Here is a 27,391-nt window from a genome sequence, read left to right on the forward strand (position 1 = left end):
CATCACAGTCACACAGTGACACGCACACACACTCACACACCTGCAGAGGAAACTTCTCTCCGGATCTCCCCGACACCGCCACTTCCCCCCAAAATCCAGCAGGCTACTCCTTCCCAGCCCCGAGCCTCAGCCGGGCCAGGTCTGGGCCGGTACTGGTGGCCCCGTGGCTCTACCCAGAGAACCGGTCCTCGCTCCGCGTGGTCCCCCGCCCGTCCCTCGGGTCAGGCCCACGGGCGGCCAGGCCGGGGCGGGGGCGGCGGCGGAGGCCCAGCCCTCCCCCTTCCCGGGCCGGGAGCCGAGGCCGCCGGAGCCCGGGGCGTGGGCGGCGCCGGGGCCGCAACCAGGCCGAGGCTGGGGGGCGCTGCAGAGGGCGCGGCGCGCGCGGCCCCGTCCCCACCCCTCCCGGCGGCTTACCTGGCCCGGCTCGGGCTCCGGCCGGGTTACATGGTTCCGGCGGCCCGGGCCGGGGGCGCTGCGGCGCGGGGCAGGCGGGCAGGGACGGGGCCCGGCACTGCGGAGCCCCCGGCTGAGGGGCCGCGCCGGCTGCGGAGCCCCGAGCGAGCGCCGAGCGGCAGCGGGCGCGGGAGCGGGAGGCGGCCAAGCCACGGAGGCTGGATTTCCCGGGGACCAGGAAGGGGAGGCGGGGGGATCCCGCCCGCGCGCTCCGCCCCCGCCCCCGCCCCCGCGCAGGGCTGCCGAGCCCGGAGCCCGCGAGAGGGAGGGGGACCGAGCTCCCCGCCCCCGCACGGGACCCAGGAGGGCCGAGGTCGCAGCCGGCGGGCGGCCGCCAGGGTCTCCGAGGAGCGCCCGCCTCGCTGAGCGACAGCACTGGGGAGGCCCAGGTGGGGGTGCGAAGAAGCTCCCACTCCCTGGGGACCACTGGGTCCGTGCCCGCCGGGGACCGAAGGAACGGGCACACACAGTGTCACGGCCACGCACAGCCGACCTAGGCACAGGGACCCAGAGGCCGGCACCTGGGGAGAGTCACACAGCCTCCCAGACACGATCTCGCGCCCCACCGAGGCACAGTCACACCTTGAATGTCATACACAGCCCCCCGGGCACATCCCTCTAGGAGACTCTTCGGGTTTCCCCGGTGAGCTACCCGACTTCAGCTCCTGGCCTCGGTTCCAAGAGCCCCCTTCCTCTGCTTCCCAGGGTGGGGCGCTGTGCCGGGCCGCAGAGCCTTGGACAGGCGTCCCCCACCCACAGTCAGGCATTCCCAGTGTGGAGGGAAAACCCTCGCTATACCTGCCAACTTTGCTGGGGCCCCCTCCTGTGCCCTCTGTGCCCGCCCACCTCTAGGCCCTGAGCCAGGGGTCGTGCCGTGGCGGGAGCGGGGTGGGGGAGGGAAAGGGGACGGCCCAGAGCACAGCCTGAGGCTGCAGAGCCAGGACACAGGCTGCAGGAGCCGGGAGAGGCGGAGGAGAGAGCTGACTGCTGCAGTCCCTGGCTTGAATCCGTCTTGGCGCCCAGAGCGATGCTGTAATGGGGGGGAGGGGGCCGCACTGGGGAAGCCGCAAGCGGAGGGGCTGGTTCTGGATTCTGATTTCCCGAGGTGGGAGTGAGGGAAGCACTGTCTGAGGCGCTGAAAGTTGGGGTGGAGAGTAGTGTGCATCCTTGAAGCCTTCTTCTCCTCTTCCTTCCTCCACCTTTTCCAGGCTTGAAATCTTTGGGGTGGTGAGGTGTGGGCTTGGGAGGTTGGGGGGACTGATCGTCCTCCTCTCTAGGAACAGACCTGAGAAGTTCTGATTCAACACGGGCCCAATAACCTCCTTCTCCCTGTACCCTTTTGGGGTCATCGGCTCTCCTCCTTGTATAAAGGGGGAAACTGAGGCCCAGAAAGTAGAAGTCACAGACCCAAATGAGTTAAAACTGGGAGTCAAGCTCTTTCTGCTTTTCCCAACAAGATGTTTAAAGATGCCACATGACATAAAGATCTGGTAGGAGATTGGCAGACTGGTTGCCTGTCCTGCTGCCTACAAGACTCATTCAATCAAGACTTCAGTCATGAGCTAAGGTTGCAGATAATTCCCAGCCCAGGGATCAGCCAAGAGCAGATATCAGGGAAAATAAGATAGAAAGTTGGTCCCAGGAACCCACCTTAGAACTGCAAGAAGCATCTCACTTTTTATGAAGCATAAGAACAGCCATCATGTAGGATGCTAAAAGGTACCACCATGTCTTCTTGGTTCTAAGATGTACATTTTGTTAACAATTCTAAAACTGGAAAGCATCTTACAATGAATAGGGACACTTTATACAATTTTCTACTTTTCTTTCACAGTTGTATCAAAAAGCTGATGTGTTCTAGAATGGAGAAATAGTGTAGTTTTCATTTGTTCATTCCACAAACATTTGCTTATTGTACCTGGCACCTTGCTAGCCTGTTGGGGCATAAAGATTAATCAGACAGGCTTAGTTTGGACAACGTCCTCTCACACCCATCCAGTGATGTATGAGGGAGATGGAGATGTAAACCAATCACTACTATCAGTGCCAGCTTCATGGGAGTGTGAACAGTACGGTGACACAAGGCTCCACACTTGGTTTAATGTTCTGCCATCATGTCTTGAAATTCTTTATAATTTTTTAACAAGGGCCCCTGCACGCTGCAATTTATCATTGCTATATTAGGAATTCCATGCCTTAATAAAGATGGGCACTAAATACTTTTAGAGTCTTGAGAAAATAGCCAGCTCTGCCTAGGTGAAAAACGGCAGTCAAAGTAAGGAAGCACAGAGGAAGTATTTGAGTAGAGTCTCAAAGATTGGGAGAGAGAATTAAGATAGAGAGCCACACATGGGCAGAGACAGAAAATCTTCAAAATGTCAGTCAAGCAGTATGACAGACTAAGTGCTTGGTTGATCTTCCCAATGAAAATGTGATACGTGATTTCTTTAAATGATAGATAAAATATATTTTTAAATCTTCTTAAATGCATCAATGAGCTGGCAAAAAAATAAAAATCACTCCAGCCAAAATCTAAGTGAAGGTAGAATCATAGGAGTAAGCAGAGCATTGAAGTCAACTTTATTTAGCCTGGGGAGCTATGATACATTGTTTGCAAAAGTAGCACTGATTGACCTCTCCCTGAATCCGTGTTCTTTGCCATATGATTTTGAAACTCCCTGCAATCAAGGAGGGGACTCTGTTTTCCCAACCCTCGTATCTGGGTGGACTTGCGACTTGCTTTAACCAATAGAATTTGGAAGAAATCACAGTGTGCCAATTGTAAGCCTAAGCTTTAAGAGGCTTACACACTTCTACTCTTTCTCTTGGTCTCCTGCCTACACCATGAGAACAAGCCTGGAATAACCTGCCATAGGACAAGAGACAAGATGCAAGAGAGCCTTCTACATTGCTAATTACTAGAGAAATGCAAATCAAAACTACAGTGAAGTAGTTTCACACCAATAGAATGGCCATAATCAAAAAGTCTACAAATAATAAATGCTAGAGTGTGGAGAAAAGGGACCCTCCTACACTGTTGGTGAGAAAGTAATTTGGTGCAGCCACTTTGGAAAACAGTATGCAGACTCCTTAAAAATCTAAAAATAGAGTTACCATATAATCAAGCAATCCCACTCCTGGGCATATATCCAGAAAAGACGAAAACTCTAATTCAAAAATATACATGCACCCCAATGTTCATAGTAGCACTATTCACAATAGCCAAGACATGGAAGCAAACTAAGTGTCCATTAACAGATGAGCGAATAAAAGTGTGGCATACATACAACAGAATATTACCCAGCCATAAAAAAGAATGAAATATTTCCATTTGCAGCAACATGGATAAACCTAGAGATTGTCACACTAAGTAAAGATAGTCAGACAAAGACAAATATTATGTATCACTTATATGTGATAAAAATATAAATCAACTTATTTATAAAACAGAAACAGACTCACAGATACAGAAAAACATATATTACCAAAGGGGAAAGAAGAGGAAGAGGGATAGATTAGGAGTATAAGATTAACAGATACACATCTCTGTATATAAAACAGATAAACAACAAGGATTTACTGGATAGCACAGGGAACTATATTCATTATCTTGTACTAACCTATAATGGAAACGAATCTAATGCTGTACACTTGAGACTAACACAATATTGTAAATCAATTATAGTTCAATTTTAAAATTTATCAAATGAATAATAAAATTCATATTAAAAGGTAACTACTTCAATAAACACACACAAAGAAGATGCAAGAGAGCCTTGGTATCTCGGCCAAGACCATGGTAGACCAGCCTGTGGCCAACTGACTCTCAAACATGAGAGAGCCCAGCCAAGAGCAACAGAAATATATACCTATCCATGGTGGCTGCAGACACATGACACCAGCTGAATGAGAACCACCCAGTCAACTTGCGGACTTCTGAGCAATAATAAATGCTTACTAATTTAAGCCACTGAATTCTTGAATAATGTGTTATGTCATAATTTTGTGGCAATAAATAACTGATACAGGGGTATTTGCCAACAGATGAAATTGAACTTCAGTTTTTGTGATCTCTCAGGACATGAGGGGAAGAAGACAGAGCACAGGGTCTAAGTTGGGCAAATATTCCCCTGCTGAAACTTAGAACCCCAAAGAGTTCTACTCTAAAGTATAGGTGAACTAGAAAAAAAAATCACCCCTCCCCACACCCAGGAAATTGTAAGGAAAATTATCTGTTTTAAACCTCAGCAATAACAATGAGTGTAGGGAGGAAGACTCACCTCCTGAAAAATCCATAACTACAACTTAAACCTCACAGTGTGCAATCAAATTCACTCTACCTAGGTAATCTGAAAACCCTGAAACCAAGAATTTAGTACATAACGGTCCCAGGTTGGTAGTGCCCAGGGTGTCTGGCAGAAGCAAATGTAAGTCTTTGTTAGAGGAACTCCCCTTCATCTCAGGCTTCAAGTAATTTCTGCAGATAGAGTTTTGAAGAAAATGAACAGCACACAGTCAAATACCATCAAACACACAAGGAAACATAGCACCAAGAACCAGCAAAAACAACAAATAGCAGAAACATCTACAAAGAACCCAGCTATTATATGAGACACAGAATATAACATAATTATTTTTAATAATAAAATAATCTTGTTGTTTTGGGCTTATTTTCCTTGTCCTATTGTGCTGGCCAGGTTCTAGAGTGCAATGTTAGATAGAAGTGGTGATGGTGGCTATGTTTGTTCATGACTTTAAAACTCTGACATTTTTTCTTTAGGATGATATTTGTTGTAGGATTTTTGGAGACTTCTCTTGATCAGATAAAGGAAGTTCCACTTTATTTCTAATTTACCAAGAGTTTTAATCAAATGTATGTTGAATTTTTCAAGAGGTTTTTCTTCATCTTTTGACATGATCATATGGTTTGGCTCCTTTAATCTGTTGTCATCAATGCCTTTTAGAGGTTTTCCTAATATTAAATTTTACTTTCCTGAGATAAACCCAACTTAATTAAGGAGCTTTATAGTTTACTTTATATATATACCATTGGATTTGATTTGTTAATATTTTGTTTTGGACTTTTGCATCCTATATTGATAAATAAAAATGAGCCTGATATTTTTCTGTCTTTTGTTATCTAGGACTTGGTTTCTAAGTTGTTCTAGCTTTATAGAATGAATTGGGAGAGTGTTATATCTTTTCTTGTCTCTGAAAAAGTTTAAGATTGGAGTGATCTGATATTTGTATGTTTGGTGAGACAGTTAAAAACTATGTAATTTGATAAGCTGATTCTAAAATAATTATGAAAAAGTAAAGAACCAAGAATGACTAAGATAGTTTTTAAACTTTTCATCATGAAAAATTTCAAACATGAACACACAAATACATAGTAGAGAGAACTATATAACACCCCTACCTCCATGTATCTGTTTCCCAAATTCAATGATTATAAATTCCTGGCCCATTTTGTTTAATCTATATCTTCCACTCACCCTCTGTATTATTTGGAAGCAAGTCATAACTATAATATTTTATTAATAAATATTTTAGTAAGTATCTTTAAAACCCAAGAATTTTTGTTAAACATAATTACAATATTATGATCACATCTAAAATATTTAACAATAATTTCTTACTGTCATCAAATATCTAGTGAAATAACCAAACACATTTTTTTGATTTCTCTCATACATTGTACAGTGGACCCCTGAACAACACGGGTTTGAACTGTGTGGGTCCACTTGAACACAGATTTTCTTTTTAATAAATATGTACTACATAATTACAACTACATAATTCACAGCTGGGTGAATCCGCAGATGTGAAAGAGCAAATGGAGGGCCCACTATAAAATTATAAGTGGATTTTCAATTGCATGGAGGATCCATTCCCTAACCTCCACGTTGTTCAAAGATCAGTTGCAGTTGATTGATGTCACTTAAGTCCTTTTTAATCTACAGATTCCCTCTCTCCATTTTTTTCAGCAAATTTATTTGTTGAAAAAAATAAGGTTGCCTATCTTGAGAATTTCCTACAGTATGGATTTTTTACTTGCAGAGTTATTTATCATAATTCTTTATCCCCCGTATTTTTTGTAAGTTAGTAATTTGATCTACAAGTTTGATCAGATGCAGGTTCAATTTGGGGGGACAATAATTCTTCATAAGTAGTGTTGTATATTTCTGTCAGTAGGTGTATCATATTTTGCAGCCTCTCTTTTTATGATGTCTCTTTTTTTCAGCATTAGAAGTTGCAAAATGGTGGTATACCAATTATATAATTCCCTCCTTAATTATGAGCTGGAATACTTCTATAAAGAGAAACTTCTCTCAAGAGAAATTTCTCTCCCCTATTATTTTATTACCCTAATGTACAGTCCATACAGGAAGAGCAGGAAAAAAAACCACATAATTTGTTCCCTTTGGCTTTCGGGTTTAAAACAATGAGTTAGGTAAAAATGAACCTTGACCTCAAAAAGTAGGGAAAAAAAATCTTTGTGAAAAAGCAATTCAAAATGGATTGTAGACCTAAATGTGAATGGTAAAATATTAAGCTTATAGAAAATATAGGAGAATATCTTCCTAACCTTGAAGTGAACAAATATTTCTTAAGCAGGGTGCAAAAAGTGCTACCCATATAAGAAAATACTGACAAGAGGATTCTGGGAATATGTTGGAGTAGGAAGTCCCAAGAATCTGTCTCCCTACCTAGACGGCACCTGCATTCGGAGAATCTGTCTGATGTAACTATTTTGGAACTCTGGAGTCTATTGAAACTTCCAGGGAAAGACTTGGATGGTAAATTGCTATTAATTTTCATCAACTTCAGCTTTTAGTACAGTAGCAATGGCCCAACCCTTACCCCCAGTCCTGTAGCAGGCAGCTGTGCATGTGTTCCTGGGGCAGCTCGCAGAAGCCAGGGTGCAAGAAGGGCCCTGTTCTCCAAATATTAGGGATATGATCACTGAAATCTATTTCTGATAACAGAGGTATAGACAAAGAGGAAGTGACCGTTGTTGTTGGACCTCCTCTTATTATTGCAAGACCTCCCTTCTCTGACTAAAGTAATTTCCAGGGGCTTTATGGGACTGAAGACTTTTTCCTCCCTTCATTTTCCTCTTTTCCCTTTTTTGGAACCTAGATATTAAAGACTAAGATATTCAAAAACAACTATATATACAGGAGAAATCAGAATGTCACTATGCAAGTTCAGGAAAAGGCACAGGCTCAGAAAACACCTGAGAAGATCTTACATGTATAACTCATGTTTATCTTTGGTACAGAAACAGCCTACAATATTTTATTTTTTAAAAGAACAGTAAACCTTGGGGAGGGGGGAAAAATCTGATTTCCAGAGTTATCACATTGTTGGATTAAAATGTCCAGATTTCAACAACAACAAAATTCACAAAGCATACAAAGAAAGGGAGAAGTATGATTCACTCAAAGGAAACTGGTAAACCAACTGAATCCATCCCTGAAAAAGATCTATTAGTGGATCTACTAGCCAAAGACTTTAAAAAAAAAAAAAACTGTCTTAATAAAACAAACAAACAAAAAGATATTCTGGAGATGAAAAACAGAATAACTGAAATGAAAATTTTACTAGAGGGTTTCAAAGGCAGATGTAAGCAGGCAGAAGAAAATATCAGTGAACTTGAAGATAGAACAATGGAAATTCTTGAGGCTGAGGAACAGAAAGAAAAAAGATTGAGAAAAAATGAACAGAGCCTAAGGGACCTGCGGGGCACCATCAGGAAGACCAATGTACATATTGTGGGAGTCCTAGAAGGAGACAAAAGAGAGAAAGGAGCAGAGAGAATATTTGAAGAAAAAAAATATTTATCTGAAAACCTCCCAAATCTGATGAAAGACGTAACTGTAAACATTCAAGAAGATCAATGAACTCCAAGTAGGATGAATTCAAAGAGATCCACACTGACATTAATTATAATTGAACTTTCAAAAGACAAAGACAAAGAGAGAATTTTGAAAGCAAAAGAGAGAAGTGACTTGTCACATACAAGTGATCATCAGTAAAATCATAAGCAGATTTCACATCAGAAACTTTGGAGGCTGGAAGAAAGTGACCAATATATTCAAAGTGTTCAAAAAAAATAAAAAGTTGTCAACAACAAAAAATCTTATATTTGGTAAAACTGTCCTTCAAAATGAAGGAGAAATTAAGACATTCACAGATAAATAAGGCTGAGGGAATTTGCTACCATTAGATCTCTCATGCAAGGAATGCTCAAGGGAGTCCTGCAGGTTAAAATAAAAGGACACTAGACATTCCTCAATGCTGTATGGAGAAATAAATATCTCACTAAAGGTAAATTTATGGACAATTATAAAAGCTAGTCTTATTGTAACAATGATTTGTAACTGTACTATTTGTTTGTTTCCACATGATTTAAGAGACTAATACAGTTAAAGAAAAAAAAATTATTAATGTAGAAGCTAGTATTACTATAACTTTGGTTTGTAACTCCAAATCTTGTTTTCTATGTAATTTAGGATACTAATGCATTTAAAAGAATTATTAGTTTATCTTATGAGACATACTATGTATAAGGATAAAATTTTGTGATATCAACAAACCAAAAGGGGGGGGGGACAGCATTTTTTGCATGTTATTGAAGTTAAGCTGGTATAAATTCAAATTTTAGTGTTATAACTTTAGGATTTTAAATGAAATCCCCATGGTAACCACAATGAAAATAGCTCTAGAATATACACAAAAGAACTGAGAAAGGAATTTAGATGTTTCACTACAAAAAAACACCTAAACATGAAAGAAGGCAATAGTGCAAGAACAGAAGTGGCTATACTAATTTCAGACAAAATAAAATTTAAATTAAAAAACAGTACAAGAGACAAACAAGAACATTATGCTAAGTGAAATAAGCCAGTCATAGAAAGATAAATACTACATGATCCCACTTATATGAGGTACTTAGAGTAGTTCAAATCATAGAGACAGAAAACAGAATGGTGATTGCCAGTGACTGGAGGGAGAAGAGAATGTAGAGTAATTGTGTAATAGGTATACAGTTTCAGTTTTGCAAGAGGAAAAGTGTTCTGGATATGGATGGTAATGACGAATGAACTTAATACCACTAAACTGTACGCTTTAAAATGGTTGCAAGGGTCAACTTTCTGTTATGTGTATTTTACCAGTTTTTTTTAATTGAAGAAAAATATTAACAAATTGGATTTTGCTGTAATTAAACAGATGTTCATTAAAAGACACCATTAAGAGAGTGAAAAGGCAAAACACAGACTGGGAAAAAATATTGGCAATACATGTATCCCATAAAGAACTCATATCCAGAATATCTGAAGAATCCCTAAAAATCAATGTGGAAAAAAAAAACGTAAAAAATTTTAATGAGAAAAAAACTTGAGTAAGAACTTCTTGAAAGAGGTTCTCTCACTGGCCGAGAAGCCTCAATAGGACACCACCACACACCCAATAGAATGGCCATCTTTTTAAAAGAATAATACCAAGTGTTGGTGAAATGTGGAGCAATTACACTGCTAAGAGTGTAATGGTACAATCATTTTTGTAAAACTGTTTGACAGTGTTAAAGCTAAACATTTACCTACCCTATGACTCAGCAATTCTACTCCTAGATATATACTCCCCCAAAATGAGTGCATATGTCCACCCAAAGACATGTACAAGAATGTTCATAGCAACTTAATTCATAATGGCCAAACCTGAAAACAAAATGTCCATCAATGGTAAAATAAGTAAATAAATGTTGGACTAGTAATACAATGCAAAAATCATGCAGCAATAGAAAAGAACAAACTAGTGCTACATGCTGCAACATTGAAGAATTTGTAAACTTGCTTCTTAAAATGTGGTCCACAGACCAGCAGTATCAGTATCACCTGGGAGCTTGTTAAAAATGCAGAATCCAAAGTCTTACTGAATCAGAATACGCATTTTAACAAATTTACTAGTTGATGCAAAAGCACATTAAGATTTGAGAAGCCCTATTCTATATCTTCTTCTGAGTAATAGTTACATAGATGTATATAAATTTTCATCCATCTATACATTCAAGATAATATTTTAGATTGTACAAATCCAGATGTATACATTTAAGATGAACTTCACTGTGTCTTTTTTAACTCAATACGAATCAAATAAAAGTAATGATTTGGTTCACTAGCATTCTAAAGGTAACCAATAAGGATTTTTAAAGGAGCATTACAAACACACGGATTTAAACATATTTAAAGTATTTTAATCTATTGAATTAATTGTTCTATTTTTCCCATCTTTGACCAAAGGGAGCCTCTTCAAGCTGACTGCAGGGCACTTTGCCACCTTAGAAATAGTGGTAATTTTCTTGCTTTCTAATATAAGAAAATGTTTCAACTCACTTTGTACATTTTCTGTCCAGATCTGAAAGTAACCATTTTCCCAAGGATCCAGGGTACTTTTAATTTGAAATGGTATTAAAAACTCCAAACTGAGTGGTGCTGGGAAAAACTGGACAGCTACCGGTAAAGGACTGAAATTAGAACATTCTCTAAAACGATACACAAAGAATAAACTTACAATGGATTAAAGATCTAAATGTAAGACTATAAAACTCCAAGAGAAAAACATAGGCAGAACACTCTTTGACAAATCACAGCAATGTTTTTTTCAAACCAGCTGTTAGAATAATAGAAATAAAAGCAAAAATAAACAAATGGGATCTAATTGAACTTAAAAGCTTTTGCACAGCTAAGGATACCATCAACAAAACAAAAAGACAACCTACAGAATGGGAGAAAATATTTGCAAATGATACGACTGACAAGGAACTTATCTCCAAAATATACAGACAGCTCATACAGCTTAATATCAAAAAACAAGCAACCCAATCAAAAAACGAGCAAAGACCTAAACGGACATCTCTCCAAAGAAAACATCCAGATGGCCAATAGGCACATGAAAAAGATGCTCAACATCATTAATTGTTAGAGAAATGCAAATCAAAACTACAATGAGGTATCACCTCTCACTTCTCAGAATGGCCATCATTAAAAAGTCCACAAATGATAGATGGTGGAGAGGTTGTGAAGAAAAATGAATCCTCCTACACCACTGGTGGGAATGTAAATTGGTGCAGCCACTATAGAGGATAGTATGGAGATTCCTCAAAAAACTAAAAATAGACTTATCATTATGGTCCAGCAGTCCCACTCTTGGGCATATATCTGGAGGGAACTCTAATTCAAAAAGACACATGTACCCCAATGTTCACAGCAGCACTATTTACAATAGCCAAGACATAAAAACAACCCAAATGTCCATTGACACATGTCTGAATAAAGAAGTTGTGGGTGTGTGTGTGTGTGTGTGTGTGTGTGTGTATACACATGCATACTGCTCAATGATAAAACAAAAGAATAAAATAATGCCATTTGCAGCAACATGGGTGGTCCTGGAGATAGTCATTCTAACTGAAGCCAGAAAGAGAAAGAAAATACCGTATGATATTGCTTATATATGGAACCTCAAAAAAAGGGACACAAATGAACTTATCTACAAAACAAAAACAGACTCACATAGAGAACAAACTTATGGTTACCAGCGGGTAAAGTGGGTGGGAAGGGATAAACTGGGAATTCAAAATTTACACCTCTTGGGGAGTGATAGAACTGCTGGCTATCTTGATTGTGGTGGTGGTTTCATAGGTGTCTACATCTATCAAAATTCATCAAATTATACATCTGAAATATGTGTAGTTTACTGTACAGGAATCATACCATAATAAAGTTGTTTAAAAAAAAAAAAGCTCCAAACTGTGTACTAAAAGATCTCATTGATTACCCTAAACACTTCTGAAGAAGATAATAAAAATGTGTGATGAGCATTATCAGATATCAAGACTTATTAAAAAGTTACAACATCGAGACCATGTGGTGCTGGTTCAAGGGGAGAAGATGATCAGTACAATAGACTACAGAGCTCAAAGACAGGTTTATATATGGAACTTAGATGTGTAACAGTGTTTGCACAGCAGATAAGTGGGAAAAGGAGGGGAAATCATTTTCTATTTAGAAAAATAATTGGATTGCAACTTCACATAATACACAAAATTTAACTCCAATTGGGTTAAAGATTTAAATGGGAGATTCAAAACTTTTTAAAAAATTTTTATTGAAGTATAGTTGATTCACAATGTTGTGTTCATTTCTGGTGTACAGCAAAGTGATTCAGTTATATACATATATATTTTTTTATTTCCTTTTCCATTATGGTTTATTACACGATATTGAATATACTTCCCTGTGCTATACAGCAGGACCTTACTGTTTATCTATTTGATATATAGTAGTTTGTATCTGCTAATTGGAAACTCCTAATTTATCCCTCCCTCACCCTCTTTCCCCTTTGGTAACCATAAGTTTTCTGTTTGTGACTCTATTTCTGTTTTGTAAATAAGTTCATTTGTATCGTATTTTAGATTCCACATATAAGTGACATCATATGGTATTTGTCCTTCTCTTTTTGACTTACTTCACTTAGTATGATAATCTCTAGGTCCATCCACGTTGCTGCAAATGGCATTATTTCATTCTTTTTATGGCAGAGTAGCATTCCATTGTACATATATACCACAACTTCTTTATTCATTCATCTTTTGATGGGCATTTAGGTTGCTCAAAACTCTTAATAGAAATTGTGTTAGTCAGTACTCTCCAGAGAAACAGAACCAATAGGAGATAGATAGATAAGTAGGTAGATAGATTATAAGGTATATTTATTAAATTTATTAAAGATATATAAATATCTCTTTAAATATATAAATATATTTAAATGTAATTATATATGATTATATTTTATAAATATATAATTATATACTTATAAATAGCTTTTTATAAATATAAGAATCTGTATAAATATATAATTACATAGTTAATAAATGTTAATTATATAATATAATCTATACATTTATTAAATATATATATTTATTGTAAAGAATTGGCCCATGCAATTTTGGAGGCTGAGAAGTCCCCATATCTATAGTAGGTAAGCTGGAGACCCAAGAGAATCAGTGGTATATTTGTAGTCCAACTCCAAAGGCCTGAGAACAAGAAAGGCATATGGTATATGTTCCAGGTAAGTTCAAGTCTGAAGACAGGAGAAGACCAATGCCAGCTCAAAGACAGTCAGGCAGAGAGAGAGAATTCGTTCTTACTCAGCCTTTTCATTCTATTCAGTCCTCAATAGATTGGATGAGGCCCGCTCGCATTGAGGAGGGCAGTCTCCTTTACACAAATGTTAATCGCATCCAGAAACACCTTCACAGACATACTCAGAAATAATATTTAACCAAATATTTGGGTACCCCATGAGCCAGTCATGTTGACACATAGAATTAACCATCACAGAAATACAGGAAAATATCTTTCTGCCTTGGATTAGGAAGAATTTCTTAAACAAGACATACAAAAACACTCCCTGGGGAAAAAATGATTGATACATTTGACTATATTAAAGTGAAGAACTTCTATTCTTAAATTATCTTTGAAAAAAGTAAAAAGGCAAGCTACAAATGGGGAGGAGACATTTGTAACATGCATAACTGACTAAGAATAGGCATCGAGGATTTTTTACTTTCTTTATATTAACTTCAAATCAATAAGAAAAGATAATCAAATAGAAAAATATATGATACATGAGCAAGATCCATGCGCAAGATATATGAGCAGGGAATTCTCAGAGAAAGGCCTATGGCCAATATGCACTTGAAGAGATGCTCAAACTTATTAGTAACAGGAAATACAAATCAAGACCACATTGAGATACCAATTTTCACACATTTGGCTGGCAAAAATTAAGATATCTGACAATTCCAAATGTTAGAATATGGATCAATAGGATCTCATATATTTCTGGTGGAGATAGATATAAATCAGAACAACCATTTTAAAACAATTTGGCATGAGCTTAAACAAAGTTTGCCATTTTGTAGACCCTCAATGATAATATTCAGCATATTAACAACCAATACCACATGGGTACTGACCAATCAAAACAGATGCCTTGCCAACCAGACTGGATGATAGCCAATAGCTCTACTGGTGTGCACTGGCTTACTAATCCTTTTTGCAGTACAACCCAACGTTCCACCACAAGTTATGTACCCAAAGGAAACTTACCTACATTAATTAAGAGACAGATACAAGTAAAATTCATAGCAAGACTGTTTGCAGTAAGGGAAAAAAAAAACCCTAGAAACAATCAGAATGTCCATTAAGAGAAGAATGGATAAAATAATCATGGAACAGTCATACCATGGAATAGTATAAAGAACATGCCAAAATATGGATAAATCTTAGTTAATGTAATGTCAAATTTTCTCCAAATCCCAGAAGATTATAATATGCTTTTCATAAAGTTCAAAAACATTTAAAATTGAACAATATATTTAGGTCACTATATATACTATGAAACTATAAAAACAGGAAAGAAAGGGAATGATCATCATAAATTTAGGAGGGGGAAACACAGTTATAGGATGGGGAGGAGCAGATAGATAGCTCTTCCAGCTCTTGGGTTGGATGGTGGGATTATATATTCTTTTATAAATACATATACACATTCATACACAAGTAAGAGGATTATGTCCAGTGAGGCCTGTGACCATGAACCAAGGGTTATGATTTATCCAATTCTCTGTGTCTCAGATTCATTAAAAAATAAAAGGCAATTTTGAAATACGAGCAAAGAACAAGGAATTTTAAAGAATGACCAAGAAGATAAGAAAAGGAACTAAATATAACTTCTAGGAATGAGAAATATTCTAACTATAATTAGAAACTCAGTAAATGGGTTTAACAGCCAACTGGATGCAGGTGCTAATAGAGCCAGTGAAACAGAAAGAGCTGAAAAAAATACACGCAGAAAGCATCATAGACAAATAAGGCTCTGAGAGAGAGGTTAAGAAACATGTAGGGTACATGAGATGGCCTAACATACTTCTAATCAGAAGCGCCCCCTCCTCAAAAAGAGGGAGAGATTAGGGCAGAGGCAATATGTGGAGAGATAATGGCTGATGAGTTTTCAGAACTGACAAAGATATCGAACTACAGATTCCCAACAAATTTCAAGTCGAATAAACAGAAAGAAATCCACACCTACAACATATTAAAACTGCAAAACCAAAGATAAAAAGAAGAATTTAAAAGCAGCCAAAGGAAAGATGGGTTGCCTTCAAAGAAGCAATAGGCAACCTGACAACTGACTCCTCAGAGCAACAAAAGACACCCAGAGGGCAGTGGAACAGTATGTTCAATATGCTAAGGAAACAAAACGGTCAACTTAGAAATCTACGCCCAGTTAAAAAAGACTTTTCATGGATCATGGTGAAATAAAGACATTTCAGAGAAGAAAAAAATGGAAAGATTGCCATAAACAGACCTCAGTAAAAAAATTATAAAGAAAGTTCTTTAGACAAAATATGATCTCATGTAAGAAGTGATCTCCGATGGAAGGTTAGGATGCAAGAAGTACTGAAGGACCAAGAAAATTATAAATATGCAGATACATATAAATAAACCTTGATGGTATAAAACAGTAATAAAATACAGTCTGGTGCGTTTTCCAAAGATAGAATTAAAACATCGGACAACAATAGCATATATATCTGGAAAAGAAAGAAAAGAATGGAATTAAAGTATTTAAGACCCTTGTATTTGGGAGGAGGATAAAGAGATTGTTCAGCTTCAGACTTTGATAAGTATATATGTTAAATTTTCTAATCAATAAAAAAATAGAAATAGAATATATTACTTTCCAAACAGCTGTAGAAAAATTGAATAAGAGATCCTCGGTGAAAGTGGGAATCCAAGTACCATTTCAAGATGATTAGACTACAGGGATAGTGGCAGGAGATGAGATTAATGATACAGACAAGAGTCAGATTATGAAGGGTCTGGTGAGTCAGGCTGAGGAGCTGGACATCTAAGCAAAGTGGAGTCAGTGATGAGTTTTTAATTTAGGCAAGACTGTTTCAGGAAACAGCATTCTAACAGCAGTGTGGATTTAGACTGGATTTTATACACACACACACGCATGCACGCACGCAAAATCTCGCAAAGATAACCAGAAATCTCAAACTTTGCCAGCTAGGGAATACAAATGTCACCCATTAACAGTCACAACTAGATCTTGGTAGCTTAAAACGCAAAACTTTTAAAACCAAGCAAAAAAGTAGGAGCTTCAGGCCATGGCTAGCTAAGCCAAAAACCCGCACACTCAGGCCCCAACCGTTTATGGAAGCTCCACTCCACACTGGCCCTGGCACCCCATCATTGCTACGTGCCACTGTTAGTGGAATTGAAATGTTGCTGCTTTGGCTTGATACTTGAGATTAAAGTTATCACTTGTGAAATGGAGAGAATGTTTTTTTCTACATTTTGCTCAGTAGGAGAGGCCCTGCAGTGAAACTGCTTGAGCTGTTAGTTATGTCATTCTTTCTCTCACTGCCGTGGATACCCAGGCAGGGGCTCCATAACCTCCAGCCCTAATGATTCCATGAGAGTCATACTCCTGCTGAAACTCCATTCCTATCAATGTTATCACCACCACCACCACTAGGAACCAAGGAAGCAGGAACTCAGCCATGCCACATGCTGGTAGAGCTGGAATTCAGCTGTAGCCTGAAGGCCTTGAAACTTGGACACTGTGTTGTACTCAAGGCTGAAAATCCATGCCTTCACTCTTTGGAAGTAAGAAAGAGACTCTCCTGATGAATGCTCAGTGGAAGAGAAGAGGGGAATCGTAACAAGGTTGACTGAGCCCCATTGTGTTTTAGAGATCAGTGATTTAACTCTTCTAATTCAGACATGTAAGCTATGTCTCTCAGGGTGTACACCTGCCACTGGAGTGGCTGGGTTAGAATTATCTCCAGTATCAGCTACTGTCTTCTACCTGGAACCAGCTCTCTTCTCCACTACTTAGGATCTACTGATAGAGAGGTTCCTGTACTTAACTCCTTTTTCTGTTTATCAGGAGTTCTCTCTCAGTGGCTTCTGGTCTCCTTCCCTATCATCAGGCTTCTATTAGAGGCATAGCTGTATATATCTGAAAAGAGTTCATGATTTCTTTTCAGCGGTTCCTTAGGCCTTGGGTAAATCAGTAGATGCAAATGAATACAAAGGGAGGAGGATTGGTCTAACCTCTCTCAGAAGCACCTGAGTCCTGGTTTATACCCATCCATGGCACTTTGTACATTTATATCACTTCAAAGCAGTTTAAAAACATTTTTAAAGTATTTTTTTAATTAACTGAATTTTTTCAAAAACTAAAAATTTAAAATCATTAAATTGCAGTTGGATGTTACGTACAGTGCATAAATGATAAATATACTTGATGAATATGTCAAAGTAAACGCATTCCTATAACCAATTCTGATCAAGAAACAGAACATTATCAGTGCCAAAGTATATGTTTAATTAAGGAGAATTTGGTGGGTGAAGAAAGGAAGAGCCCGAAGTCTGGCTTAGATGACTGAGTGGATTGTAGTGCCATCCACAGAAATAAAAAACACAGGAGGAAACAACCTAAATGTCTATCAACAGGTGACTGGATAAAGAAGATGTTGTATATATATACAATGGAATACTACTCAGCCATAAAAAAGAATAAAATAATACCATTTGCAGCAACATGGACAGACCAAGAGATTGCCGTTCTAAGTGAAGTAAGCCAGAAAGAGAAAGAAAAATGCCATATGATACTGCTTATATGTGGAATCTAAAAAAAGGACACAAATGAACTTATCTACAAAACAGAAACAGACTCACAGACATAGAGAACAAACTTAGGGTTACCAGGGGATAAAGGGTGTGGGAAGGGAAAAATAAAAGTTAGAAATTTGCACCTCTTGGGGAGTGATAGAAATGTTAGCTACCTTGATTGTGGTGGCGGTTTCATAGGTGTAAACATCTATCAAAATTTATCAAATTGTACATCTGAAACGTGTAGTTTACTGTACAGGAATTATATCACAATAAAGGTGTTTTTAAAAAACACAGGAGGAAAGACAAAGACTGGAAGAGAAAATTATACATGCGATTTTGAAATTGTTGCATTGGGGGTTGCCAGTGGGACACACAGGAGACTATTTTTAGTGCTTAGGTGGAACTATGGGATTAGAACTGCAGGGAAAGTTTCAGGCTGAATTGATAGATTTGATGACTGTGTTTTTTGAAATAAGAACTGGGAACTATGGTTTGCAGTGGATTTTTGTGCTTCTCCCAGATTCAAGAGAGGAAATTGTGTGGACATTCTTGGGATATTTGAATGTTTTAGGCAATTTGCTTAACCTCTCTATCCTCTTCTTATCTATAAAATTGGGGTAGTAGTGGTATCTACTTTATAGAGTTATTGTGAGCAAATACTGAGTAGTTCATGAGTAAACAAATATAAAATGCTAAGAACAGTGTCTGGGACATGAGAAACACTCAGTAAATGTTGGCTCTTCCCACTTATGAGGACAGTAGGAATAAATATTTGAAAAAACTGCTCGTAATATTGGGAGACAACAATTTCTTACTAAAGACTGACCACATGTTAGCAAAGAAATCAGATGAGCTCAGCCAGTATCTTCCCTAAACTGAGGCAAAAGGGCCCATCTCTGTTCTCTGTGCTTTGGAAAGTCTTGTGTATCTCTCTTTCTCTCTCTCTCTCTCTCACACACACACACACCACAATTTATTAAAGAACACGTGGGTGCCTCTCACTCCAGATCTAAAGCTGTTGAAATTATATCTAGTAATTATACCTAAAAAGAAAGGGTAAAAAAAAAGAGCAACAATTGATAGTACTAAACAAATATAAACTTTGATATAGAACATTGGCATGATATCCTTAAAAGAGTAATATTATATTCTGATATTTAACCAACAAAAGCACAGCATTTCCAAAAAGGAGTAGATATTTTCAAAGTATAGTGGAAATGATTTTGACATTTGACAATAGAACAGACATGTAAAATGGATAAGAAAAGTTATGATAAAATAATTAGTGCCTGAGATGGAGAATCAAAATGAAATTTATAATTTAATGGGCAATAGAGTGAGAGAAGAAATTATATATAAAATTTCAAAAACTATTAGTCCATTCAACTAGATTGTACAGGAACAAGAGTCACGTTGAACAACAAATTTTTTTTCTTTATTTTAGTAAAATATACCTAACATAAAACTCACCATCTTAATCATTTTTAACTGTACACTTCAATGGTGTTAAATACATTCACCTTACTGTGTAAGCTTCACCACCATCCATTCCCATAACACTTTTCATCTTGTGTAACTGAAACTCTATACATATTAGACAATAACTCCTCATTCTCCCCTTCCCCTCTGCCCCTGGCAACCATCATTACATATCGTCTCTATAATTTTGACTACTCTAAGTACCTCATATAAGTAAAATCATGCAGTATTTGCCTTTTTCTGACTGGCTCATTATTTTTACTTAGCACAATGTCTTCAATGCTCATCCATGTTGTAGCATAGTGCAGAATTTTCTTCCTTTTTAAGGCTGATTAATGTTCCATTATATGTATATTTCACATTTTGCTTATCCATTCATTGGTCCATGGATTGTTTCCACATTTAGGCTACTGTGAATAATGCTGCTATAAATTTGAGTGTACAAATGTCTCTTGAGACCCTGCTTTCAATTCTTTTGAGTACATACTAAAAAATGGAATTGCTAGATCATATGGAAGTTCTATTTTTAATTTTTTGAGGGAACATCATACTGTTTGCCACAGAAGATATACCATTTTACATTTCCATCAACAGTGCACAAGCTTTCCAATTTCACCACATCTTTACTAACGCATTATTTTCTGGGTTTTTTTTTTTTATAGCATTTAACCTAATGGATGTGAGGTGGTATCTCATTGTAGTTTTGATTTGCATTTCCCTAATGATTAGTGAAGTTGGGCCTCTTTTCATGTGCTTATTGGCCATTCATATATGTTCTTTGGAAAAAAGTCTATTCAAGTCCTTTCCCAAATTTTCAATTGGGTGTTTGTTTTGTTGTAGTTTTTGTTGTGTTTTAGAATTTCTTTATATAGTATAGATATTAATACTTTATTAGATATATAATTTGAAAATATTTTCTCTCATTTTGTGGTTGCCTTTTTCACTCTGTAATTAGTGTCTTTTGGTGAGCAAATTTTTTAAAAAAATTCATGAAATCCAATTTTTCTACTTTTCATTTTGTTACCTGTGTCTTTGGTGTCATATTCAAGAAATCACTGCCAAACCCAATGTCATGAAGCATTTGTCCTATGTTTTTTTTCTAGGACTTTCATTGTTTTAGGTCTTATATTTAGGCCCTTGATCCATATTGAGTTAATTTTTGCAAATGGTGTTATGTAAGAGTCCAACTTCATTCTTTTGCACGTGTATATGTTTTCCCAGAACCTTTTGTTGAAAATACTGTCTTTTCCCAATTATGGATCTTGGCACCCTTGTCAAAACTCATTTGACTATGTACGTCAGGGCTTATTTTTGGGCTCTCTATTCTATTTCACTGGTTTATATGTCTGTCTTTATGCCAATACCACACTGTTTTTATTGCTGTAGCTTTGTATCAAGTTTTGAAATCAGGAAGTATGAGTCTTCCAGTTTTGTTTATCTTTTTCAAGAATCTTTTTTTGGCTAGTTAGGGTCTCTTAAGATTCCAAATGAATTTCAGGATGAAGTTTTTCTAGTTCTTAAAAAAAATCATTTGGATTTTGATAGGGATTGTGTCAAATCTGTAAATAGAAATAGAAAATCAAAAAGAAATCAAAAATAAATTTTGGAGATGCAAAGTAAAATAACTGAAATGAAAAATTCACTAGAGTAATACAAAAGCAGATTTGAGCAAGCATAAGAAAACATTAGTGAACCTGAAGATAAGACAATGGAAATTATTGAGACTGAGGAACAGAAAGAAAAAAGACTGCAGACAATTAAACAAAGTCTAAGGGATCTGTGGGGCACCATCAAGTAGACCAACATATGCATCATGGGAGTCCCAAAAGGAGTGAAGAGAGATAATGTGACAGAGAGAATATCTGAAGAAATACTGGCTGAAAAATATCCAAATGTGATGAAAGACATGATTATAAACATCCAAGAAACCGAACATCCACATAAGATTAATTCAAATAAGACTCACACTGAGACACATTACAATAAAACATTCAAAAGACAAATACAGAGAGAGAATCTTGAAAGCAGTAATAGAGAAGTGACTTGTCACATACAAGGTATCATCAATAAGATTATCAACAGATTTCTCATCAAAACTTTGGAGGCCATAAAGAATGGCCAATATATTTAAAGTGCTAAAAGAAACAAACTGTCAACTAAGAATCATATATAGACAAAACTGTCCTTCACAGTGAGGGGGAAAATAAAATAAGACATTCTGATAAAGAAGAGCTGAAGGAGTTTGTTACCACTAGATCTATTGAAGGGCATCCTACAAGGTGAAATAAAAGGATAGTATACAGTAACTTGAAGCTGTATGGAGAAATAAAGATCTCAGTAAAGGTAAATACATGGTCAATTATAAGAGCTATTATTATTTAACAGTAGTTTTTAACTGTATTTTGTTTGTTTTCTACGTGACTTAAGAGATCAATACATTTAAAAAAAACTATTAGTGTAAAAGCTGGTATTACTGTAACATTGGTTTGTAACTCTAAATCTTATTTTCTACATAATTTAGGATACTAATGCATTTAAAAGAATTAGTAGTTTATGTTTTTGAGCACAGAATATGTAAAGATATAATTTTGTGACATCAACAACCAAAAAGGGTTAGGACAGTGTTGTAAAGAAAAAGTGTTTGTTTTTTATTGAAGTTAAACTGGTATAAATACAAATTATACTGTTATAATTTTAGGATGTTAAATTTAATCTCCATGGAAACCACAAATAAAACAACTCTAGAATATACATAAAAGGAAATGAAAAGGAATCTAAATGTTTCTGTTTAAAAAATTCACCTAAATACAAGAGAAGACAGTAATGTAGAAAATAAGAGACACCAAAAACTAGAAGGCATATAGAAAACAAACAGTAAAAGGACAGAAATGAGTAGCACTAATTACTTTAAATGTAAATAGATTAAACTCTCCAATCAAAAGACAGAGCTTGGTAGAATAGATTAAAAACACAAGACACAACTATATGCTGTCTACAAGAGATTCACTTGAGATCCAAAGACACAAACAGGTTGAAAGTGAAAATATAGAAAAATATATTTCATGCAATAGTAACCAAAAGAGTACAGGAATGGTTATACTATTATCAGACAAAATAGACTTTAAATTTAAAAGTTTACAAGAAACAACAACAAAAAAGGACACCATATATTTATAAATGGTTTAATACAGCAAAAAGAGAGAACAATTATACATTTTACCACCTAATTAGAGATATTCAAAATATATGGATCAATTGAAAGAATTGAAGGGAGAAATAGATAGTTCTACAATAATAGTTGAATACCCCACTCCCAGTAATGGATGGAACAACCAGATGGAAGTAAAGAAACAGAAGACTTAAACATCACAATAAACCAACATAACCTAACAGACATGTACCTAACACTCTACTAACAATATTAACATACATACTCTTCTCAAGTACACATGGGTTATTTTTCAGGATAGACTATATATGTTAGGCCACAAATTAAGTTTCAATAGATTTTAAAAGATAAATATTAACAAAGTATTTCTCTGATCATAATAGGATGAGGTTAGAAACCAGTAACAAAGGTAAACTTGGAAAATTAAGTGATTAAACAATATTCTTTTAAACAACAAATGGATCAAAGAAGAAATCACAAGAAAAATTAGAAAATACTTACTAGGAGGACGCCAAGATTGCAGAGTAAGAAGACCTTGAACTCACCTCCTCCCACAGACACACCAAAATTACAAAAGAGCAACTGAGATTAGATGATAAAGAGAAATGGATCAATAATCTGGAACATAGAGAAGTGAAAATCACCCCAAGGTGAACAGAAAAAAAAAGAATTAAAAAAATGAGAATAGTTTAAAAGAACTCTGAGACATCAAGTGTACTAATGTTCACATTTATGGGAATAACAGAAGTAAAAAGAGAAAGAAAGGGGCAGAGAATTTATTTGAAGAAATAATAGCTGAAGACTTCCATATCCTAGGAAAGGAAACACATATCCAGGTCCAGGAAGCAGAGAGCTCCAAACAAGATCAGTCCAAACAGATTCACATCTGGTCATATTACAATTAAAGTGGCAAAAATTAAAGATAGAGAATCTTTAAAACAGCAAGAGAAAAGTAGTTACATACAAGGGAACTCTTATAAGACTATCATCTGACTTTCCAGCAAAAACTTTGCAGGCCAGGAGAGAGTGGTGTGATATATCCAAAGTGATAAAAGGAAAATGTCTACCACAAGAAGAACTCTACCTAGCAAGTTTATCATTCATATTTGAAGGAGAGGTAGAGTTTTATGGACAAGCAAAAGCTAAAAGAGTTCAGCATCATTAAACTGGCATTACAAGAGGTGTTAAAGGGATTTCTCTAAGCAGAAAAGGCCACAGCTAGAAATGTAAAATACATGAAAGGAAAAAAAATCTCACTAGTAAAGACAAACACAACGAAGGAAGTAGATCAATTGCTTATAAAGCTAGTAAGAAGGTTAAAAGACAAAAGTAGTGAGATTATCTATAACCATAAGTAATTAAGGGATACACAAAACAAAAAAAAAGATGTAAAATATGATGTCAAAAACATTCATTGAGTGAGAGGAAGTAAAAACGTTGAGTGGTTAGAAGGCATTTGAACTTAAGAGATCATCACCTTAAAAATATACTTCATGGTAACCAAAACCCAAAAATCTATAATATATACACACACAAACCTATAATATATACACAAAAAAGAGAAAGGATTCTAAACATAGCACTAAAGATAGCCATCAAATCACAAAGGAAGAGAACAAAAGAAGAAAAAGGAACTACAAAAACAACCAGACAATTAACAAAATGGCAATAAGTACATAACTATCAATAATTACATTAAATGTAATTTTTTTGTAAGTATAACTTTTTGTGTTTGGCTTCTTTCGCTTAACTTGATAAATGAGATTCATCCATGTTATCGCATGCAGTTAATTCTTTTTGTTGCTGTATAGTATTCCATATATGACTATAATTTTTTTAACCCATCCTACTGTTAATTAACATTTTATTTGCTTCCAATATGGTAGGAAATGCTGCTATGAATATGCTCCACATATGTCTCTTAGTGGACATATACATTCATTTCTTTTGGGCATGTACCCAGGAGATAAATTGCCCAGTCATGCAGCATATGTTTGCTAATCTTTTGTATATGCTGCCAAATAGTTTTCTAAATCTTTGTACAAGTTTATACTCCCATAAGCAAAATACAAGATTTGTAGTTTATCTACATCTTCACCAACTCTTAGAGTGGTCAGTTTTTTAAATTTTAGCCATCCAAAGTCAGATGAGTATGAGGTGGTATCTCATTGGAGTCTTAATTTGCCTTTACCTGAAAGATACTAATGTTGAACACTTTTACAAATGTTTATTAGCTTTTTGGATATCCCCAAAACATTGGCATTCACTAAAGATCTCAGGAGGATCACTCATGATCAGCAGGGCTAAATTATCTCTATAGTAAAGGCTATTCCAAACTAGCCCTGATAAAACTTAAAAACAATGCTCAGGAAGATCATTATGATCTGAAAGTAACTTAGTTGCTTCATAGGACAAAATACAAAGCTCTTTAGAGGAAGACATCAAAACTCTTTACTATAAATTTTATAATGCCTGACATCCAATCCAAAAATAATAGACATGCCAGGAAAATGTGATCCATAATCAAAAGAAAAAAATAGTAAATAGAAATGAAAATCAGAATTGAGAAAAATGATGGAATTATCAAACAAGGACTTTAAATAGCTATCATACATATGTTCACCATAATCAAGAATGTGAAGGGAAACATGAACGTAATAAGAAGAGAAATAGAAGACTTAATAACTAAATGGAATTTCTTGACATAAAAAGTACAGCATGGAAAAGTCACTGGATGGGATTAATAACAAGTTAGACACTGGAGAAAAAAGATCAGTGAAGCTGAAGACACACTATAAAAAGTTCAAAATGAAGACAAGAGAGAGGGGGGAAAAAGACTGGGAAAAATGAACAGACAACAGAACAATTTCAAGTGGGTAGAACCCCGCCAAACTGTGGGGCTGATGTTGCTACCCCAGTGGGTCTGAACAGCAGAACATCTAACCAGAGAGGATTTTTTCTCCAGCCTTAAAATCTCATGGAGATTGCCTTGCTAGATTTTGGACTTGCTTGGGACCCATCACCCCTTCCTTCTTTCCTATTTCCCCATTTTGAAATGGAAATATCTCTCCTATGCCTGTCCCACTATTGTATTTTGGAAACACATAACTTGTTTGGTTTCACAGGTTCATAGCTGAAGAGTAATTTTGCCTTGGATGCCTTGAGTATCACCTACACCTGATTCAGATGAGACCTTGGGCTTTAGATTTTAGAATTGATGCTAGAATGAGTTAAGACTTTTGCAGATGTTGTGATGGATTGGACATACTTTGTATGTGAGAAGTTCATGAATTTGGCAGGGCGGTTAGGAGGCAGGGGTGAAATACAATGGACTTGAATGTTTGTGTCCCCCAAAATTCATATGTTAAAATCCTAACCCACCCCCAAATGTAATGGTATTACAAAGTGGGGCTTTTTGAGACAATTAGGTCATGGGAATGGAGCCCTCATGAATGAGATTTGACAATCATCCTACACAAAATTCTTTCAGAAAATTGATGAGAATACTTCTCAACTTGTTTATAAGATCAGCATTATTGCGATATCAAGGCTAAAGATATTTTTAAAAGAGAATACTACTGATCAATATCTGTCATGAACATAGACACAAAAAATCCTAGACAAAATATTAGCAAACTGAATCAAGCATTATACTTTTAAAAAAATGTTTTGATATCTGAAAGGTTAAGTCCTCCAAATTAAGTTCTGCTGTCAAGACGGCCTTGGCTATTCTAAGTCATTTATATTTCCATACAAATTTCAGAATCAGCTTTCAACTTGCATAAAAATAACCCTACTTGGATTGTTAATGAGATTGCATTAAATCTGTAGATAAGTTTGAGAAGCACTGACATCTTATCATCTTCGAGACTTCCAATCCCTGAACGTGGTATATCCCTTCACTTACCTAGATCTTTCTTAAGAATATCTTAAGATATTTAAGTTAAGAAAGTCTTGCCCATCTTTCACTGGATTTATTAATAGAATTTGTGTGTGTAGATACATGCACATACTATTGTAAATGATATTACTTTGTTGCTGTTATATAGATATACCATTGTTTTTGTATATTGATCTTGTACCTTGTACAGACCTTGGTAAATGCACTTTATAATTCTAATATTTTGTCACTTTGGATTTGTACAGAGTCATCTACAGATCCTAATAATTTTACTTTTTCTTTTCCAATCTTTTTAACACTTTCATTTTTCTTTCTTTATTGCTAGAATAATTTTCTTTCTTTCTTTACTAGCTGAAATCTCCAGTAAAATGTTGAATGACAAGGTGATAGCAGACATCCTTATCTGTTTCTGATCTCGGGGTTAAAGGGTTTAAAATTTCATAATTAAGAATAACATTAGCTTGTAGAGCTTTTGGCAAGTAGTTTTTATCAGAATAAGGAAGTCTTTCATTCTTCATTTGCTGAGATTTTCTATCATAAATGAATATTGAATTTTATTAAATGCTTTTTCTGTATCTATTAGTTTTTCTTTATTCTGCTGATGTAGTGAATCACACTAACTGCTTT

General features: G+C 36.6%; 1 protein-coding gene across 2 annotated transcripts in view; it reads right to left on the reverse strand.

Annotated features, from left to right (window-relative positions):
• Positions 1–27,391, reverse strand: part of DLGAP3 (DLG associated protein 3) — a 100,937-nt gene that overhangs the window by 56,707 nt on the left and 16,839 nt on the right. Inside the window, exon 1 of one of the 2 annotated variants that reach the window (XM_032495879.1) lies at positions 415–631. The exons of the other annotated variant lie outside the window; for it this stretch is intronic. The gene's annotated coding sequence lies outside the window, so the exon portion shown is untranslated. Of the gene's footprint in view, positions 1–414; positions 632–27,391 lie in introns of those variants that run through there. 2 annotated transcript variants of the gene reach the window in all.

This window comes from Camelus ferus, chromosome 13, assembly GCF_009834535.1.
Source record: "Camelus ferus isolate YT-003-E chromosome 13, BCGSAC_Cfer_1.0, whole genome shotgun sequence".
NCBI lineage: Eukaryota > Metazoa > Chordata > Mammalia > Artiodactyla > Camelidae > Camelus > Camelus ferus.